This window comes from Anopheles coustani, chromosome 3, assembly GCF_943734705.1.
Source record: "Anopheles coustani chromosome 3, idAnoCousDA_361_x.2, whole genome shotgun sequence".
In the NCBI taxonomy this organism is placed as follows: Eukaryota; Metazoa; Arthropoda; class Insecta; order Diptera; family Culicidae; genus Anopheles; species Anopheles coustani.
In genome coordinates, this window is record NC_071288.1 from 3,401,026 (window position 1) to 3,416,721 (window position 15,696).

Here is a 15,696-nt window from a genome sequence, read left to right on the forward strand (position 1 = left end):
GTGTTTGCAATTTAAAATGTTTCCCTCGGCGTACATTGTGGACAGTAATAAGTTCTTTTTACTACACTTGCCATTTTCAATTAAACATTCAAAGGTTTATCGTTATGTTTGCAACACTCGTTCAATTGTTTGGGACAAACCCCAAACAATTACCTTCCAAAAGACGAGTGAAAATAAAATGTGTACGTAATGCGATGCGAAATGGCATTTTCCACACCGACAAACGAAGCGCGGGGGCTTTTCCGGCACATACGCAAATAAGTTCGGCGCCAGCGCCTGTGGCCGCCCGGATCTAATTAGTATATTTACGAGCAACTTTGCCGCGGCCATCGTGTGGGGTTGGCTCTCTCTTTCGGCACAACCGAATTGCACGTCCCCGAGGCAACGTCCGAACTCTGGTGACCGCAATCAGCTCGTTAGTAGCGCCGGCTTTCGGCCAACAACACTGGCAGCAAACAGATTGACCCTCATCCGACAGAAAATTGGTCGCAAATCGCACCGGCTAGAACCCGGGGCGCAAATTTCGCACGGGTTTCCGGTCCGGAATGCGCCCGGCGGGCTGAAGGGAACTAATTTAAACTCCCGGGGATCCCGTTCCGTGGCTTTGGAATGAAAGTCATCGCACGGGTTGCTGGGATTAACTTCTTGGATTTAGGCGGAAGCGTCACCTCAAACGGACTCATAATTAGTGATTAGCAGTTTGGCGCCAATAACGAGAGGTATTTTTGTGGAAATCAGATGAGCTCATTTATGACTTTATGGTAATTCCGTTGAATTGGTTTTGTGCCCATTTTCTGGAGGGATTAAAATGATGGGTTAGTACCTTCTGCATAATTCGAAAATTGTTCTTTTGATGCGAAATCGAGTCATTCCAGTAAAACAGAAATATCCTTGGATTTCTCAGCACGGGAACATTATTATGTTCTACCGAGAAAAAGAGTGCTGCCATTAAAGAAAATCCTTCGTTCAACATCTTCCAATGGTTTGAGTGAACTAAAAAAGGGTGCATTTATCAGAGAGTGGCTTAGTACAGGACTTTCGAAGAATTGTGAGCAACTTTTCACCCATTTTCATTCCGCAGCAAGAAGAAGAAAGCGCCGGGAAAAGTATTACTGGGCGGAACCCCGGAAACACCCGAAAACGAAATGCTTTTGGGCTTGGTGTGGTGTTCGAAAGATTTATGTTCTATCTGATCCCAATTTTCACGTACCCAAACCCAACGCTGGGATCAGGTCGAGGGTTTTTGCGGGCGCTTCAGGCATGGGATTGATTTTCTCTGTCGTGTCCGAGCTGCATTTGTCTTGTTGCACTTGCACTCGCTCTTGTGTGGGAAGTGTTCAATAAATTAAACCGGTGGGAAATTGCCCGTCACAGAGCGGGGAGCCACTTTGGGTGGGAATTTGTGTGTCGAAAAGAAAATCGTTCCCGTAGCAATAGGGTAGACAAGAGAGAGAGGAGCATGGCATATCATCGTTAAGATCGTTGATAACAAAATTGTGGAGCGGGTGAAGGAGTTTTCAAATAAATCTAGACAACCAAAAATCAGCCACCACACTTTCTCACCATCAAAGACGATCCCTCCGGGGGGGAGGAAAAGTTTGGGAAAGTGGCACGAGGAAAAGTTCCATTTGCACAGTATTTCAATAACCCTCACCCCCCCTATCTACCTCCTCCCCTTGTCCAGCGTTGTTTAATCACCGACGCTGATCATCGGGAGCTTAGCGTTCGCCTTAGAAGGAGCTCGGGAACAATGTTTGAAAAGATTCCGGCGTACACTTCAGCTCAAGATTATTGCATTTTCTTCCACCATCGAGCTGCGGAATCTACGAATTCCACGTAATTAATGTACTTCGTCACGGTGACTGCAAGTCGGTTGGCGGCACGAACTCTTTCTCTCCCTGCGGGTCTTTATTATATTGAGCAGCTTCCAAGAAATCACAAGTTAATTCATGATCTCCGTCGGGCGAAAAAGTTTGACACACTTTGTCCCACAGGAGACTGGAGAGAGGCCAGAGAGCATTGGGAAGGACCCCGAGACGAGACACACGACGAAACTGCTCGGTGGCAACGATTTCAAAAGATGTTTAATTTTAATTAAATCCCAACGCTAAGAAATTAGCTAAACCAATTCCTAAGTCCATGCCGATGTTTAAAGACATTTGGTGTGCCGTAATGGGCAACATGAAGTCTCCTTGTGGAAGACGGCACGTTTATGGTCAGGATCGAGCGGAAGGGAAGAATAAGTTCAACATCACTTCGAAAGTGCGCCTCTCGGACCGAGTTTTAAACAATTTAATTTGCTAATCTCGGGTGTCGTTTGATTTTATTTTATTTTGCGAGCGTATTTAGGGGGGAAAGTTGCAAATGAATGGAATCAAGTTTGGGCCTTCTCGCTTGGAAGGGCGGCGCTACAGTGGTGTGCGGGAGTGTTGCAAAACTCGTAACATTTATTGCTTGCGAAGAATCTCGTTGCGAGGACAACAAAGCGATGTTTTCGTTTCGTAACTTAGAATGCATTTGGGAAACATTGAATATGATTACTGTTGAAGTTTGACACTTTAGAACCCTCATTGTGATCACATCTGCTTTATGCGCTCCCGGTGGAAACGTTTCGCGAAAATTGCAAACATCATAAACTCAGTGCCGATGCACCACACACCACTATTGTACGAGCGTTCGGAAAACGCTGGCCGGTATTGTTTCGAGTGTCTACAGTTGTGATTTCTTTCATCGTTAGTGCAAAAGTTGTCTCCTTTCTTTGGCCGTGCCAAGGGTCTGGTGTTCGTTCCGCTCAAGATCCGGGCTAATTGCAGCACAGAAGGTGCAGATTCGGGTGCAGAAGAGGACCTTCTTGTCGAATGTTGACCGAACAGCGGACGGACCGGGTCGGTACGGAAGCACACGACGTTATTTATTTAGAATTTGCATAGTATTTCGAATCGACGCCCTCCGAGTTTCCCAACCCCCCCAAGCGTCCGGGGAAAGCGTTTACCGTTTGCTTTCTCGAGCATGAAAACGGATTGTTCCTTTTCCCAGGGTCGTCCTAGATTGCTCCTTTTGCCGGGACGGCGCGGAGGAGGGCGATACAATTGTTTCGTTCCTGTTTTCCACTGTTGTGTCGCGAAAAGTCTCCCCCCTCCTGTTCGACACTTGCATCCGCAGCTACGTCTTGTGACAAATGTTCGGCTTTCATTGGAAATTCAGTAGCAAAGGAAGGAAAGCACTGAAGAAAAGCTGTGGAATGGGTGGGTGCGGGGGTGCATCGACTAATCCACTACATAAACATCCGCGCGCTGCAACCTGGCCCCGAGCCGGTCGCGTGGAATGGAGAAAACGTTAAATAAATACATCCCCCCAACATAAATAAATGAAGGATTTTTCGCGAAACCCGGGTGCGCCAGGAGGGTTTGTTGTTACTCTTTTCGCTGGCGCGCACTCCAAACCCGGAATGCAGTTGGTTAGGGATTAGGGGGAAGGGGGGGAGAAGCATGATTGAGCGAACAAAATTCCACTGGGTTGCAACGGAAGCATCCTCCGAGCTCGCGTTGTTGGGATGCGATGATTTATTTTAACTTATGCAATCCTGCCGCAAAACCACTCACACATAATGGTAAACAAATATGCAACGCACGCAGCCAGTGCATAGTTTGTTTAAATCTTGGCAAAGTGCACGATTTTTATGAATATTAAGTGTTTTGCTTAGGTGGAAGCACAAGAATGGAAGGAATTAAAATGGATGATGTTTTTATTGACTGTTATGCAATTTTAAATAACAGCTTTACGCTGAGATAAATTATATCTACATAATCATTATCGAAAACTAGATAGAGAAGATGAAATATTGTTTACAAAACAAAGGTTTGTTTTTATTAAATAAGGTGTTGTCCTTATCACGACTTTGTATATCATCATTTGGAAGTAGTTAACTGAAACAAAAGTGGCCAAAGTTTGCTTGCTTTTGGTCCTTGAAAAACGTTCTACCCATTTCACTATCACATTTTTCAACCAACCTGCGGGTTAAATTATTTATTTATTTGCTTTTTTTCCCCATTGAATGAAGCATGTTTCGAATGAAAAACAAGGGACACAACGAAGGAGAATTATTGCACCATAATCCTGTTTTCGACTCCCGGACTTCAATGCGTCCTCCGGCCCGCGTCCCGCAGCCCGGACAAGTAATGCCGCCTTTATTCGATTACTCCAAGCCCGATGGGGTTCGACTCGAGTGGTTTTGTTTTCATTTTGATGCTGATGCGATGCTCGGAAAGCTCCGATGCGACGAACCGTCGGTTGCGAACAAAGTTCTTGTGGTGGCGGGATTTTAAGCGCATTTTTCTTCCATCTCGAATGGGGTTGGGAGGGAAAAAGGAGGTACGGTGGAAGGTTGCACCTCATGTGCCCTCTTTTCCCCTACCACTCGCCAACTGGAGGGAGGAAGATTCTCCCGAACCCGTTTTTTCCTTTGCACCGTGCGGAATAGTGCGGAAAATTAATTGGTGTAATCCGTGAATTTATTGGCAATTGATAATTTCACATGTTTCATAACTCCAGCCACCGACGGCAAGCGCACCGTTCTCGGTTCGGAAAAAATCCCTTTTCCCCCCGCCCCACTTTCCTCCTCATGTGAAGAATGTGACGGCAGAATGGGGTTCGGTCGGTCGGTCGGTTGGTCGGTTGGTATTGAAGTCCGCACAGAAACCCCTGTCGACCGAACAGAAGAATTTTAATTGGCGGCATTTTTCTCTCGGTGTCGACTCCACCGAGCCCTTGGATCCACCTTGTTTTTTTTTCTATTCATCTTTTTTGCTTCTGTGGCGGCTTTTTGTTCTCCCACTCCCCTCTTTGAGGGTGGAAAAACGGCCGCCAGACCAAGACCCAGACAAAACACAGTCTTTGGAGCGGGAGGCTAGAAAAATGATTACCTAGAACACAGAAGTAACGAACAACGTTGTGTAATTTTCCATCGGTTGTGTTGTGTCCCTGCCCCATGTTGGGCTCCCCCCGTTTTCCTGGTGGGGTTGTATTTTTCTTCAAACAGCGAGTTCTGTTTTCCGTTCGCGTTGGTTGGTTCAACTTTTTGCCCTCGTCCGGCATCCGCCTTTCAGGTACGCGACCAAAGCGGAAGCCACCATTTTCCGAGCCCGGAATGGGATGGATTAAAATGGGGAAAAGGATTGTATCAAGTGGGTCCCCCGGTAAGCTCTGTGTTTCTGTTCGATACGAGAAATGGAGCATGAAATCCTCGAACGGTTCCCGGAGTTGAATAGACAATTTTTCCTTCCGTCGATATGTTTTTGCATTTCCCATTTTAATTGAACACATCCGATACGCAAAAAAAAAACAGACCTACAGAAAAACCTGCGAAACAAAAGCATCATAAATTCTTCAAAAATATCGACAAGCAACAAAGAGGGAGAATGGAAATGGACATAAATCTTCGACTCATTTAGACCGAGCTCTGTGGCCCAAACCCATTAACTCGAACAAGGATCGCTCGGTTTCTCCGAACGGTTGGATTTTCCCGCAAGCTTGTAAACGCCGTTTTTCCTTTCCCATCTGGTACGGGCTCTTCGCGGGCTTTGGGATCGAATTGGGGTTCTATATTTCACTTCATTCGGTGTATTTGAAGCCGCATTTCGAAGAGTGGTTGCTTTTCCTTCCCACCCCCGAAAAGCTTCCCGAGAAAAACCGACAGCATGAAATCGCTCTTAATCCTTGACACATTAAATCCGGAATCCACCTTCCCTTTCAACGGTCCCCCTCCCCAGCATATTTTTTCTTTTAAGGATCGTTTCACGTCGCACGTGAGTTGGGGATGGACTGTTTTCCTCCATTTTGCCCAACACACAACGGTTGGGTATCCACGGATTGGTGGGTTCCACTTTCGGAAGGATTTCCCACGGTCTTTTCCTCCAAAACCCCGTCGCTTCGCGTGCGGAAGCTAAAGGTGATATTTTTTAAGCCCCCGGGTGAGTCAGCTTGTTTTGTTTGGAGCCTTCAATATAAAAAGGGATACCAACGTACAATAGATATCCTTCTGGAATGAACAATTCTGGGAATAAACTTTTCCCAAAGTGAAGTAAAACCCCAAAGTGAAGAAAAGTAATGGCATAAAGAATTCAAAACTTAGGTGCACCGTGAAAAAGAAGAAAGTGAAGCATTTAGACAAATTTCATATTTATTCCATCAACTTATCACTCCATGAGGTAGAAGAATCACAAACAACAGCATCAACGAGAAGCTTTAAATGCTGTTTACCGTTGTTTTCCCTAGGAAAGTCAGCTTTAGCCCCTTTGACTACAGGAGTAAGGAGGGGTTTTCCGAAAGCATTATTTTTCCACACCACACACACACACATACATGCACACTCTGAATTCTAAGAGTCGTCAGCATAGGATCATGATCATCCGGAAGGATGCGGCGAAACAAAACAAAAAAAAACCTCTGAAATGCGTGGAGTTTTTCCCTGCCACGTCGGAAAGGTTGGGGCGGAAAATGCGAAAACTCCATTCGATGCGGTCGGATGCTAAATTGAATGTATTTAAAAGGATTTATCGTCCAAGTGTTCGCGGCTGTGTTGAAAATGTTTTTCATTTTCCACCCGCCAGCCTGCGTGGTTTCATCACCCACCCCTCCTCGGAAGCTCCTCCACGGAAAATCAAGGCACTTTGGTATATTTAGAGGCGATTGGTGAGCTTTTTTTTCCCGCCAGCAACAAGCGCGCGCTTTTCCGTTGTTCCAGTTTGCAAAGTTTCACATTTTATCCCTCCTTGCTTTGGTTGTACATTACATGTGCGGGTTGGCGAAAGACAGAGTCGGATAAGTCTCATCCTTTGCGCCTTTTTATACGCTACCACCTCAGCAAAATGAACGAGGGAGGAAAGCAGAACTCTACGCCACTTTCCTCGCAAGTGCGATACGTGATGCGTTGCGGTGTCGCTCGGTTTGGTGGAAAAGTTTACCTCTCGAACGTTCGCGGGAAGAGAAAACTTTTAGAACCCTTTCTTTTTTCGGCCGTGTCCTTTCCCGAATCTCCGGATTTGCTCGCTCGCATCGAAGAAGAATCCCTCGTTAAGGAAGGGAAAACATTAGCATGCACAGTGCGTGTGGGTGCTTGTAACTTTTCGTATGTTTGAAAACAAAGTAATGCCTCAGGGGAAGATCCTTTGGAGGATTTTTTTTGTATGGTTGGTTTTTATACAACAAACACGTGAATTGTTTCACTCACTCGCTCACTTCTGTATGACGCGCCAAAAAATAAAACGTAACACGTTGCATAATTAAAGAAAAAACAAATCTTTGAGCCAAGGCGATTGTAACTCGTTCCAAAATATGAATGGATTCTAATAAAACTCTGGAATAACCGACAGATGGCTTCTTTGATGTAGTGTTTGGTTGCATTCAGAGGTCGATTAAATATACAAGTGCTCGCAAGTAATTTAATTGTTTTCAATTATTTCATTCTGTTACAACATTTTATTACATATTTCTTAAAATTAAGGAACATGTTTTCTATTTCATTTGTTTATTTCGGTTCGTTTATCGGTGCTTATTTCGTTTCATATAACGTTTGCTTTATTCTTGCGATTTGCTTTAATACACTGAATTGTTGTAAATGGAAATTTAAGCTTGGTATCGTACTTTGATAAGAACGCTTGATTGACTAATGGGTGGAAGGTAACTTGAGGAAAATTTCGAAGTCCTAGTTGGAATTCTTGTCGTTTTGTCATAAAATTAGCGAACTGACAGCGCCTACTATGTCATTATTGCAATATTTCACAAACAGTTCCGTTTATTGAGGGAATTAGTTCGATTTAATTTTCTCCCATCTTCAGTCGCTCTGCTCTTTACCCAAACCGCAGGGATTTCATTGAAATGGAAATTCCATTAACGTCAAAACCATGACACAAGTCCACATTCCATTCCGCGGTCTGACCGGCGGGGGTTTATCTGGTCAAAATGATACTCACACCACCTCGTCGATCACTTCCCTTGATCGAGCGACAAGCTTCCTAATTGAAATGTCACATTCTCAGGGCGTCAGGTGATGCGCTGGGGTAGGGAGGTTCGGGGAGGAAGCGTTCTGTTAATGTACACGTAGGATGGTGTCATTAGCTGTGGCTTAATCCCTATTTAGCAGAGACATTTTCGAGCCTCTAAACACTCGATAGGAACACTGATTTGTCGTACGTGCGAGTTATCGCTGTGATTTGTTTTATTTGACAAATTGTGTCTAGAATGCCGTATGCCAAACGCTTCAACTTTCCTTGATTTGCGTCAGATTCCTTGACGATTCACTTTGGATGTGATACCTGTCCTTTCTTGTCATTCTTGCGAAATGGCAGCGCTGCGCTCATTTCCCATGGCATTTGCAACTCTTGATGAGTTATAACCAACGCCACCTTTTCCGCGTGTCGTCCTTTGCTGCGTGAGTAATAACTTCCAAGTGACATTTTAATAAAGGGTAGCTACGCCATTTTCGATTTCATTGTAGCGTTTTGTACGAAATGGTCTTCCTTCCGTAACCTATTTCCTAAAGGACACTCTCAACAATCGTTTGATAGCGCGCGTTTGCTACTGTTTTCCAACATTTTACTCCAGGGAATCCTTTCATCACCCACCTATGTCGGTATCTATTGCTTTTAATTAAAATAATTGATACCACAAAACCACAAACACATGACGCGCACAAGACAAAACGGTGTGGGAGAGACGACGGGACCGTTCCTTTTCAAGTGTTCGTAATTGGTTGCAATTAATTTTCGAACCATCGGGTAGTCCTCCGGCAGCAAAAGCTACTCTCCACCTCCTCTAGGTTTCTCTATACTCTCTAATATTCTAGAGACTAGAAAGTACCGATCCCTAAAGGGTTCCAGCTGACGTTCCTCCCGTTTTCTGGTAGTTGAACCAGGAAAAAATATCCACAGTTTCATCGTCGGAGTGGCGGATATTAATGGTACAATTCATGTCGAGTTCTCGTCCACTGGGGCAGCATCATTTGTGACATGAAACACGCGAAGACCTCAGGCAGCAGACACTCACTAACGAGCTCTTTCGAGCGGGTGCTTGTGGCTTGCGGAAGAGTGCCATTTATTTATTAGCGCTCGGTATTATTGCTGTTGAACCGTTTGGAGGAAACACATAGATTGGGGAGGCCCTCTAACAAGTGGGAAGATTTTTGGTGAATCCTCACTCACTTTTCTCCTTCCCTCCAGTCTACTTCATCACCCGATCACAAGTGTAACTGACCGGAGGTCTGACGATGATGTTGACGACTTCCTTATTGCCCCAATGCGAAGATTGTGGTGTCGGAACTGGTTCGTTTCGTAGGCTCTTAACCCGCAGAACAGCATGTGTTGCGTCAGTGTTAGCCTGTGGTCACTTTACGACGCGTTGTTGAGCGCATCCGCTACCGGCGACCACTTGTGGCAAACAATGGAGGTAATGTCTGGAGGATTTGGAGTCTGGAACATTTGGACACGCTTGCGGTCGATAGACTTCCCGAGTGGGAACACCTTAACCAAACGCTGGGTCTACGGAGGTGTCCACGATTTGCCCACGAAGTGTTGGACACCCGACCACAACCGGTCCGGTAATAAATCGGACTAATTTCAGTGTGCGGTTAAGTGAAATGATAAATCACTGGGAAACGGGGAACGAGTGGTCTCGCGGGGCTGGTAATGGTTGTTGGTTTTTCGACTGCCATTGTTGTTGTTGTTGAGCGAGGTTTGTCGCGCAGCTTGCAATTGCATTCGTCGACCACAGCAAACGGTCTACATCGATCCAGGAAGTCTCCTTAATCGAGATCTTTAGGGTTGTTCATTCATTCCCTGGCCGTGGCTCGTAGCTCGGTAATATTTCACTTTCATTCGAAACCAAGCTCGGGATCTTGCGCCAGAACAGCTGTATCTTGTGCTTCTCTGGTTGGTTGCAAAAAAAGTAGTGAAACATGTATTCACCTCAACAAGCTGCAGCCAGCTGTTCGATTTCTGTTTTGCGTAGGTTTCCTTCACAATCGTCGGTTAGTCACTGAATAGCGAGTCCCTAGTAGAGGCTTGTTCCCGAATTAGGTTACGTTGACCAACACAAACCCCAAGTCTGCTGTTAACGATGTCCGCTTGTTACAACGCCACAAACTCCAGATATATCCACGTGTTCGGAAGAAACTGTGTCAATCGAAAGCTCCCGAAGTCACTTGGAGACACTTCTTGGCGCTTGCTCCTTTCGTGAGTGTCGCCAAAAAAAAAACAAGTTCACGCTAGTCCAGCTGGTCCGGTCAATTACCGACCGTCAATCATAGGGCCGCCTAATGGAGTCACTTATGCCTGAGGCATTCTAGAACTTTCTCGCTTTTCCTTTCCCTCGTAAAAAAAAAAAGAAATGAACAGTCGGCTGGTGACAGTTATTGATAAACCTATCTTCAACTCATCAACCAGCCTGTGGCAACTCAGCACATTTCGGACTGATCGTTGTGTATGTGTGTGTGTGTGGTGGTTGGTTGGAGCTTTCCCGGTGTCATGATTTATGATTTGATTATTGCACATGATTAGTCTCCCGATGCGCGTGTCGCTGCTGTTGGAATCGGTCCTAGCCTGTTTTTCGTGCTGATGATGGATTTGGCATTCTGCAGCACTTGTTTTACCCAACTGATGGCTGTCATCCGGCTGCCAGCCAAGGAAGATTAGGTTAGCTGTCACTTTGCGGCGGTCCTGATGGTGATAATGGGGGCGCCGTCGTCCTGTGGTTTGATCGGTGGTTTGTTGATTCATGGTTCTGTCAGCAAACTCAGGTCTTGACACTCGAGGAAAACCAACGGGAAGAAAGGAAGGATTTCTGCGCTCTAGACGTGTGACTTTTACCTCCCACCACAGACGGTATTATTTTACCTTGCTGAGTGACTTGAAGAAAGCTCAATATCGTTGGCAGACACCCAGTCAAAGAGTCAAGGTATAATCCTGCTCAATGGCACACCATTTTTTTCTTCCCATGATTTTCATCTGGTGGGTAAACATTCACTTACAGTATCATATTTCGCCCCCCAAAAGCACTCCCGTCGATTGCGTTTGCGGAGAATAAACAGAATAATAAAATAAAATGGGACCTGAACGACGACGCAACTCATCTTGCTGGCGTTGTTTTGTCAGAGAAAGGATTTACGCCGACGAAGTAACGGGTGATCACCGCAAATACGTTTCATTTTTTGTTATTTAAAAATAGATCGGGGAAAATGTAATATTCTGATAACGCTCTGGAAAAGCTTAACTGCAATTAACGGAACTAAAATAAATATCGAATGACATTTAACTAAAAGTAGAGATATGAAACATCTGCCGATTCATGGTGGAGAACATGGCGATATTAATTGGCTATTAAAACAAAATGTCTCCTTCGTCCTAGCTGTGTCTGTGTGAATTGTTTTTCTTCCCCAAAAGTTTGCAAATAAAACCATTACACTTCCTCGTTTAAGACCCCAGAGTGTCTTACTCGAGGCTCGCCCATGGAATTAGTTATTCCGCGACGGTAGCTGGTTATAAATTTCCCATCCTTCTCCCCCCACCCCCATTCTTCCGGCTTTGCAGTGTGGACAGTAAAATTCACCCAAAAACTACCTTCAATATCGGAAAACTCTTGAAACAACCGTTCGTTCGCCTCGACGACGGGACGATTAAGGCGAGAAGGACATTTGCATAAATCTTCTCACCTAATTGCTTTTCGTGCCCTCCCAAAGGGATGGCGGGAAGGGGTTTGGATTTAAGGATGCTCATTTTCTAATCACAATTTTCCCAACAAGCGGGGATGGGGTGGGGAGGGGATGGGCCGAACTTTTCAATATTCTGTAGATGTTCAGTGAAACGTCGTGCGGTGCTTCGCAAAGCAATGAGCAGAATAATATTTACATTTTCACAACCCCCCCCCCCCCGGACTCCACAACACACGCACACCCTTCGGGAAAGTGTCCCAAAGGGAAGTGAAAAGGGACAAAGTAGGCCTGGATTCTGTTCAATCAAATAGAAATTTAATAAATCCCATCGCTCGACTGTGAAATCAAGCATCATCAAATGGTTCTACCAGCGTTTCGAATACGCAATCAAAGGGACAGCAGCGTAATTTGGAAGATCATCCTTGAAGGATTGTTTGTATGTGAGTCTGATTGGTTGATAAAAGGTGAGCGCGCGCGCGTGTGTGTGCGTGTGAAGATAAACAAATTTAATACTTAAGCTCTAACGGCGCATTTGTGGCGAAGGTTCAAGTAAGCGAATCGTCTTCTGCTTGGCATGCTTGATGCACAGATTTACGTAAAATTTTCTTCCACACTTTTCGCTTCCTTCACGTGTTTCCATTTGTTCTTCGCCACCGTTCGTCACCTAAGCGGGCAGAATGGTGCCCAATTTCCTCCGGATCTGGCAGCGTAAACTTGCTGATTAGTGTTTATGTTTATGATCACCGAATCACCGCCAATTACTGGCAGGTGTTTGGTGAAAGTTTCCCCACGCCTTTCCGGAAACCCTTTTCCTTTTTCGACACCCCTTTTGCCGGGGAATAATATTTACTCTTCCTCCGACGACATGCAACATCGTGAAAGGTGAACTCGGTTTTATGGACCACAATCAGAGTGCTCACGATATGCCGATGTTTCGGATTAACGACGGAGAGCAGATCGTCTTCGTCCCGCACCAAACCGCAAGAAACACCTTGTGCCATAAATGGAATTATTTATCGGTCCAACCTCAATCCACCCATGAATCGCATGATTGTCGATGTCTTTTTATTTGCTTGGCTATCCCTCACCGGCTGCGGTTATTGTTTTATGACGCAATAGCCACCACCTTGCGTCCGTAATCGAGAGTTCCTCAAGGATATCGGTTGAAGGATTTTATGTCCGCATAAAGGATGCACGGAGCTGTAAAGACTCTCTGATGTTTCATCGCAACATCCTTTAGTCGGGAGTTGAGTTTGGGAGTTTCGAGTTGGAAGTGCTTTCAATTATCGCTCGAGATTTGTCGTTACTTTATGACGGCTTTGATTTAGATCACCTTGTTGGTTTCGGCTTTAAGGCGTTAGGCGGCACTAATACTATAAAATGGCCTTGGTTTTATGTCGTTTAGGTGGTTCGAATGTTCGAGCTTTTATAGTTGATTCGTAAAAATCCAATAAAGCCTTTAGACCTTGTTTCTACTTGATACGGAGAGCGTGAAAAATGGGTCCAACGGTTATTTTCGCTTTTGATGTAGGTATTCTTTAAGCTAAGGAATGTTTTTCCACCCCAACTGAAACTCACATTTGCCGCCATATCATCTTTATCTTATTTGACGGCTGAGAAATGCGGTGGAAAAAGCATCGCCTACTCGTCGTGGGTGCGGATGATGGAAAGTCCTTTGGCACGAATGCATGGCGGTGGATTTTTGTTTCGTAACTCCCACGTTTCTTGATGTAATATATTTTCACCATGTTGCTTCCTTCATATTTCCTAGTTCTTATTTATCATTTTCCTCGTGTTGTTTGTTCTTTTGTTATGCGAGGCTTTATTTACACAGCGAAACCACCAAGTTGGAATGTTTTTCGAAAAACCAAATCCATAAACTAGGAAAACGTCGTCATTCCAGATAAACCTTGGAGTGAAATTTCTCGTCCTCCACCGTTTAGCACCCCATTTCCGTCGTCGGGGTGGTTGATTTTGTCAGGTAGTTTGTAGCGGTCTACAGACCCCCTCAAAGATTGTCCCCCATTTAAACGTCCGATTCACCTGACCCAAAACAATCGTCATCGTCGGAAATTCCACTTCCTTTTCCCCCCATCGCCTGAAGGTCAAACGGAAAACCACCAACCAACCCACCCTAAAGTGTGTCCTTTTCCCTCCGAATGAGCCCCCGACACACAACGATATACTATTTTGCGCCATGCCTCGCAGGTACCGCGAAAATGTGGGGTACATTCCGGAGGAAAATTAATTACCCCGTGAAAAGTTATTCCATAACACATAACTTTCCTTGCCTAACGATCAACAAACCGAGGCCAAGGGGAGGGGAAAGGGACATTCTCGGGTTCTCCCTATCAGGGGGGACGTTTCCCTCTGAATGCTAACAGTCGATTATGGGTTTTGGTTATGAATGGAAATGGAGACTGTTTTTCCTATCTTCCCCATCATCATCATCATCATCATCGCCATCAATTCGTATTTTTCAGGGGGGTTTGGTTTCCTTTTTCTTTTCCAAGCGAATTTAATTTCCTACACGAAAACTGCGCCACGAGCAACTCCTCATATTCGTTTGTTTGTATCGTTTTTATGTGTTCGGCAAAAGTTCTGTGCTTAATAATTGTTTCCTTCTTTCGTTGCAGATTCTTTTCGACCCGGGTGGAGTTTTTCTGAGCTGACAATAAAAATGTCATAAGACGATTAGGAAGGTAAGCGCGCGGTTGATTTATTTTTCGTGCATGTTGTACATCAACAATTCAAATGTCGAAAGCAGTATAATGTTCGTTCAAATATTGTTATTGGTTGGAATAAACTTTTCCAAGCTGTAAAACATATCGCCCAGATTGGGTATCGAGTTATGGAGGAAGTTTGCTTGAAGTGTTAAAAGTGTCTCTCGAACAATGTGGAAGTCATATTATATTTCATTTATTTCATTTTTAAATTAATCGCGACATAGTTTCCACAAAGAAGTAAACACTTCAGGCTAAAAGATAATCGGGCGATAAAGTAGTTAAAAACAATTCCAATTGCTGAAAAAAATCATTAAAAAGCTTGAAATATTTAAGAAAACATGACTAGATTTCTCCTTTTCCAACACCGGGTTTGTGCTCGGAAAACTCACTTAAATATGCCCATCGGTTGACATTGTGCTTGGCTTGGAAAAGTGGATGTCTCTCCCATTTTTATCCCCAACTGCTTGCCGGAACGATGTAAAGCACATCCTACCCAACGGCTGAGACGGTTTCCGTAGTCGCCGAATTAAATTATTGCCTGTAAATATCGTTTTCTGTTTGCTTCCGGTGCGCGCGGGGCGCGTTTGTGTTTGTATGGCGATAAAATGGCATCGATACGACACGCCGCATACACCACGGCATGGCGGAAAGCAGGCAAAAGAATCAACCAACATCCGGGAACGTCTTTCCCTCCCTCCTTCTGGCAGGGAAATCATCTCGACGGGACGCTTTCACCGCGCTGGAAACGTTCCGCGAATCCTTCCGTGCGGTGTTTGTTTACTTTCGCCTTTTTAGAACTGCGTCCCTCGCTTCAGAAAGGTTCCTGCAAGGATTGCGCCTTTTGGTGCGATAAACCAATGAAGCCATCGGCCGCCCGCGCCCGGTTCGCGTGGGAAAAAAGGTCCGTTTTCCTTTTGCCACGCGAACGAAATCGATGCGAAAAAGGATGCGTAAGGACTAAACGAAGTGATGATAGGTCCGATGATCACCCTTCGGGGCCCGCCTTCTCGTTGCTTTACGCAAACGGTTATTGTAATGGGACTTTGATATCCTTGATTCCGTTATCAGTCCTCGAGTTTTTTTTTTCTCATGGGATAGAGGCTTTTCTTGGGCAATACTTTGCTGTCGGTTCTTCTGCCGTCTTCTTCGGAACCTCTTTGTGTGAACGTAGAACGATATTGTGGCACTCCTTTCGAACGGTGGGCAATATCGAGAGCGGAAAGAGCGATAAAGCATCTGTCGTTGCGTGATTTAATTAACTGCGTCCTC

The 15,696-nt window shown here is 45.0% G+C and overlaps 1 protein-coding gene across 2 annotated transcripts in view; it reads left to right on the top strand.

The window, feature by feature from the left end:
• The window catches only part of LOC131271423 (uncharacterized), a 110,377-nt gene that overhangs the window by 63,050 nt on the left and 31,631 nt on the right, over positions 1-15,696 (top strand). For both annotated transcript variants that reach the window (XM_058272845.1, XM_058272846.1), the window contains exon 3: positions 14,338-14,403. The gene's annotated coding sequence lies outside the window, so the exon portion shown is untranslated. The remainder of the gene's footprint in view (positions 1-14,337; positions 14,404-15,696) is intronic.